Raw genomic sequence first — 6,000 nt, 5'->3', positions numbered from 1 at the left:
GATGGATACAAATATAATTCAGTCTTGCTTCTAGAATATAATTAAAAACTGCCATTTTTGCTTCCAGAATGCCTATTTTCGACAAATTCAAAGACTTGAGGACTGTCGTTATGGGAATAGTAGAGTCTGGTTGTGAGCGAGAGGGCGATAACTTACTGATTATGCCAAACAAGGTTCTTTTTTTTAATGATATGTTTTTGTTTTTTTGGTTCATCATTTTCTAATTCCTCTTCTTTCTTCTAAACGTCAATGCCTTATAAAAGTTCGTGGAACATTTCTATACACGCAGGTTCGAGTTTAAGTTGTAGCCATATTTATTGATGAAGATAAAGTTAAGAGTGTAGGGCCCGGTGAGAATGTGCGAGTCCGAGTTTCTGGGATTGATGAAGAGGATATACAACCGGGATTTGTTCTTTCTAGTGTTGGTATGTTTTCTCTTTTATCAGGTTCACCCCAAAAGCCACAATGGTAGTTTTTATTTCAATTTTTTTTTTTACCAAACCATAAGGTATATTTTGTTTGATATATAATACTTTTACAGGTATTACTTAATTAATCTACAGTCTAGAATTATACTCTACTGTAAAAATAGGTTTTGTTTATTCGTGTCCATGTACAATACCCGGTTGTAGTATTTTTTAATGGTGTCTATTTTTCGTTGTTTCATGCAGAAGAACCGATAGCTGCAGTTAGTGAGTTTGTTGCTCAGTTGTATATACTTGATTTGCTCGATAACGTATGCAGACTCAACTTTGATAAAATTTTGTTTTGACTTTTTATTCTATGATTTATCGTTATTTATTCTTAAATATGTTATGTTTGGCGCCTATCTTTGCTGCTGGGTACACGGCTGTATTGCACATTCATTCTGTAGTTGATTGTGAGATTCTTGAGGTGATTGATCCGAAAAAAGTGTTTATCGTAAAGAAAGGTGCCGTTGTCATATGCCGTATTCAGGTTGGTTTTGTTACTTTCTAGTGTTTTGACGGCTTTTAATAGTGAACATTGCTTGTATAGTTCTTGCCTGCATTACTTTAAGCAGTATATACTAACATCGTTACTTATATTTGAAAGTACTGGTTTACGATCTTTATGTCATTCTGTCGAGGAAACCATTAGTTATTAATTTATTAAACATTTAAATAGAAAGAGCCCTTTGGCACAATACTACTCCTTCCATCCCATATCAGTTGTCCTCGGATAAAAAACACACAATTTAAGGAAAAGTCATAAAAGTACTGTTACTTTCTGTTTACTACTCCCTCTGTCCCTTATTCCAATATTGTTTTTCCTTCTGATAATGTTATGTCAAATAATTTTTTTTTCTCTTTGATGTTCATGTGAGAAATATGATATGCATAGAGAAGTTTGCTGATTTTCCACAGCTTGGGCGGTTTACACTTCGTAGTGGAGGTTAGCAGTTGTTACAAAAATTATTGACTAATTTATTTTTAGTTATTGTCTTTAAACCCCTTGCCTAACTCCGCGAGTACAAAAATATTAAAGGATTTGCAACCATAAACATTCAATTTTTTGTTTTGGTCCTGCTGCAAGAAAATCGGTTGCAGTTGGAAAAGTAACTGAACTTGCATAAGCAATTTTGTCAGAGAAGGTAAGTTGGTATCATGATAGATTGTTAGATGTTTAAAATTACAATAAAGGTGTTTCTGCATAGATGAACATGATGTTTACTTTGGAGGTAACAAACTAACAATTATAACCTATTTATATGAAAACGGGCCAACTTTTGTTGTACCCAAATGGTAATGGGTCAAACAAGTAATACTAAAAAATTTAATTAGAAAAGAAACAGGTCATACTTGCAATGTCAGCTAAAGAGCATTCTAAAGCGTATTTGTTTAACTCTGTTTTTTTTTTTTTTTTTTAATAAAATGAGATTTTATTAAAACACATAAAGAATACACCGGGGCAGGGTATATCCATCACCCCCAAAACATACGACAAACAAGAAACCTAGGATCCATCGAACCTAAACCACGATCACACCCCACAACACAGAAGCATTCATCCATCTTTGAAGAACAACCGATTCTCCTTAAGAATTAAACCCCAATTCTTCTCAGCAACCCTAATTGCATTCGATCTCTTAACAATTAGAGTGGTTAATTTCAGTTTAATACCATCAATTATCACCATACTCAATTCCATTTCACTTCTTCTTCTATCTCGAAACGTTCTGCAATTTCTTTCATTCCAAATATGGTAAGCAGCAGCTGCTACAGAGAGACGATTTATAATGTCCCAAATTTGATTTCTAAAAGGAAATTCAGCCAATGAGTTAATCACATTCTGTAGCTTGTCAGGTAGTCCCTTAAACAACAAATGCTTTTTCACTTCATTCCAAACCTTTTTAGAATATGAACATTCAAAAAATAGATGATGCATTGAATCTTCACACTCCCCACATAACTCACATTTGAATGATTTATTTGGATACCATTTCACCAGTGTCTCTTGAGTCGTGAGTCTATCCAATTTAGCCAGCCACAGAATAAAGGCATGTTTGGGATTAGCCTGATTAAACCAAATCACATGATGCCAATGAACTCTTGGCTTAATAGGTCTAAGATCTTCCCATACTTGACTAGTCTTGTAAGGTACAACCTTACCAGATTTTGAAATCCATTGGACAGTCCCATCATTAGCATCATAAATGTGATTCTTTATTCTGTCTCTCAATTCTAAAAGCTTCTTCCATCCCCAGCTATCATTAGGTTTATATTCCACTTCCCAGATAGATTTGCTTTTAAGTTTTACCAAGTTCACCCATTTATACCAGAGAGAGTCTTTCTTAGCAATTAGCTTCCATAATTGCTTAATCAATAAAATGTCATTCCAATCTTGCAGAGGTTTTAAGCCTAAACCACCTTGATCCTTAGGAGAACAAACAACCTTCCAGGACACTTTTGCAACACCTTTAGAATCATTGCCCTGTCCCGAAAGAAAAGCCTTCACAATTCTATCAATATCTTTCACCACTGTGTTACTCAACTTGTAAACAGAAGCCCAATATATAAGCATACATGATAGAACAGAAGCAATAAGCTGTAGCTTTCCAGCATATGACAAGTGTTTGTTTCTCCAATTTTCAATTCTTTTTTTAATTCTATCAAGAATTTCTTTACAATCCATAACCCCTAATCTTTTGGCTAATAATGGGACACCAAGGTACTTGACTGGAAGCTTAGCCACATTAAAAGGGAGAATCTGAATAATTTCATTTTGCAGGCCTCTATGAACACTCCCAAAGAAGATAGTACTCTTATTGAAATTTGGAAATAGGGCAGACACTTGACTGAATTCCTCTATAGCTTGTTTAATCACCTTTACAGAGTTGATATCACCATGGCAAAAGACCAAGAGATCATCAGCAAAGCACACATGGGTCAACTTCATACTCTTGCATCCCACATGAAACTTGAATGCCTTACTATCTGCAATTCTTTTTACAAAGATAAGGTTGAGAATCTCCATGACCAGAGTAAATAGGTAAGGAGATATGGGATCTCCTTGCCTCAAGCCTCTACCACCACTAAAAAAGCCCTTGATTTCATTATTAATGCAAATTGAAAACTTAGTAGTGGTTACACACTTCATGATCCATCCTATCATCTTCACATGGAAACCATACCCCACAAGAATTGACCTTAGGAAGCTCCAACTAATAGTATCATAAGCCTTTTGTAGATCAATCTTAATTGCACATCTCTTTGGACCTGCAGCCCTGTTATATCCTTTTAACAATTCCTGAGCCACCAAGATATTATCTTGAATGACCCTTCCAGGAATGAGAGCACTCTGATTCACATTAACCAATCTATCCAGACCCTGCTTCATTCTATTGACCAAAATCTTACTTATAACTTTATAGATCACATTGCAACAAGCAATTGGTCTGAAATCTGAAACTTTATTTGGAGTATCACATTTGGGGATTTAGGATATTAGAGTAGAATTAATTCCACCAATCAACTCTCTAGTATTGAAAAATTCCTTAACAGCCTTGCATACATCATCACCTACAATGTTCCATGCTTTTCTAAAGAATAGAGCAGTGAAACCATCTGGACCAGCAGCTTTATCACCATCAATATCAAATATAGCATCCTTTATCTCTGCATTGGTCACTTCAGAAATCATGTTATTTGCCTCACTGTCAGAAAGTTTCTTATTGAATATGTTACCCAGATCTTCAATAGGAGAGACATGATCAGTTTTGCCCAGGAAGTTAGTAAAATGATCAACAAATTTTTCTGCAACTTCATCACCATAGAATCTCATCCCATTATCATCACAAATACTTTCAATTCTAGATTTCTGTTTTCTACTCTTTAATACCTGATGGAAGTATTTTGTATTTTTATCCCCTTGACATAACCATTTAATCTTCGATTTTTGTTGCAGGATCAAGAATTCTTCATGTTTTGCAACCTCATACTCATTAAAGATTTTAACAGCTTTTGCTTTGATATCTGCATTATGAGGATCACCTTCCATTTGACCTTGAATAACCTTAAGATCCCTTTTTAGGGATTTAACCCTATCAAAGGTATTACCATTAATCCAATTGAGTTTTTTCAAATGTTTCTTTAACCCTTTGAGCTTTTGCAACAAACAATACATGGCACAACCCACCACTTGCAAACCCCATCCCTTTTGTACTATAGGAATAAATTCCTCTTTTTCAACAATATAATTCATAAACCTAAATGATTTAGGCTTACTAATTATGTAATTTGGAATACAGAGTATTGCAGGGCTATGATCAGAAATGACATAAGGCAAAAAGATACCATGAGCTTGAGGAATGGAATTAATCACAACATCATTAACCATAATTCTGCCCAATTTCTTCAATGTGCCACAATTAGGGTTCTTCAAAGATTTAGTCCAGGTGAAGTGAAAACCAGTGCTTCTTATATCCTCAACTTCAATTTGATTGATACACTCATTGAATTCATTCATATCAGTAGTAATTAAAGAACATTCAGAAGAGTGTTCATTCAAGTATCTTGTTACATTGAAGTCCCCCATAATGAACCATGGACAGTTATTTGTAACCCTCTTTTGAATGGTAAGATCATTCCATGCAGCTATTCTATCTTTTCCTTTATTGCAGGCATATACACAACTACAATAAAACTTTTCTTTTGAACTAATAACCTCTACTAAACAAAAAATAATTTGTTTTGAACAGTTAAGAAGCATGACCTTAACTTTATTCTCATCCCATCCCACTATAATCCTACAACTGTTGGGACTATAGTTGATGTTGGATAGCCATTTCCACTTATCAAACACATATGTACAAGCAGTGTTGATATTATTCTTTTTCAAATGAGATTCTAAAACTATACACATATTAAGGTTTTCATCCTTAATTAAATTCTTCACTCCATACTGTTTGTCTAAAGTACTCATACCTCTAATATTCCATGATGCAACCCTAAATTCTTTTTTGCAATTCATCTTGAGATTATGTAAGAATGCTATTATCCATTCCCCTCAATTCATTAGCCAATACATTTTCAATATCATTAGGAACTACATCTTCACATGTAACATCTTCTTTACTTTGCATAAGTTCCCATTGCTTTTTAAAATACAAAAACATCTCATTTGTCCACCCTTTGGATTCCTCAAAAGTAGGTTGTTTCTTGTATTTTATGAAATGATCAACTTTTGAAAATTGATCAATACTCACTCCATCATCCTGAGAGAGTGCCTCATACCTATTTTTTGCTTGAAATATAGGTTTAACTGTGACAGCAGTTGCAGCCTTATTAGCCTTATTGAACTTAGGAAAATATTGCTTCTTCTTTGCCAGTACAAAACCATCTTCAGGTACAATGGTCTTTTCCTTAACTTCTGCTAACTCTTCCTCAGTTCTAGGCCTAATTTTGCACTCCTTAGTACTATGCCCAAATACATGACAGTGATCACAAATACTTGGTTTCCATTCATAATCAACAGATACTT

At 34.4% G+C, this 6,000-nt stretch overlaps 1 long non-coding RNA gene across 1 annotated transcript; it reads left to right on the top strand.

Moving 5' to 3' along the window:
• The first annotated feature begins 2,252 nt into the window (after positions 1-2,252).
• On the top strand, positions 2,253-4,884 carry LOC139904507 (uncharacterized). The gene is made up of 3 exons (XR_011778845.1): positions 2,253-2,324; positions 4,426-4,570; positions 4,769-4,884. It is a non-coding gene; the product is annotated as an uncharacterized lncRNA (long non-coding RNA).
• The last annotated feature ends 1,116 nt before the right edge of the window (positions 4,885-6,000 follow it).

This window comes from Rutidosis leptorrhynchoides, chromosome 4, assembly GCF_046630445.1.
Source record: "Rutidosis leptorrhynchoides isolate AG116_Rl617_1_P2 chromosome 4, CSIRO_AGI_Rlap_v1, whole genome shotgun sequence".
Taxonomy (NCBI): domain Eukaryota; kingdom Viridiplantae; phylum Streptophyta; class Magnoliopsida; order Asterales; family Asteraceae; genus Rutidosis; species Rutidosis leptorrhynchoides.
The sequence above is the reverse complement of the archived record's forward strand: the minus strand, read 5'-3'. Positions and strand labels throughout refer to the sequence as shown.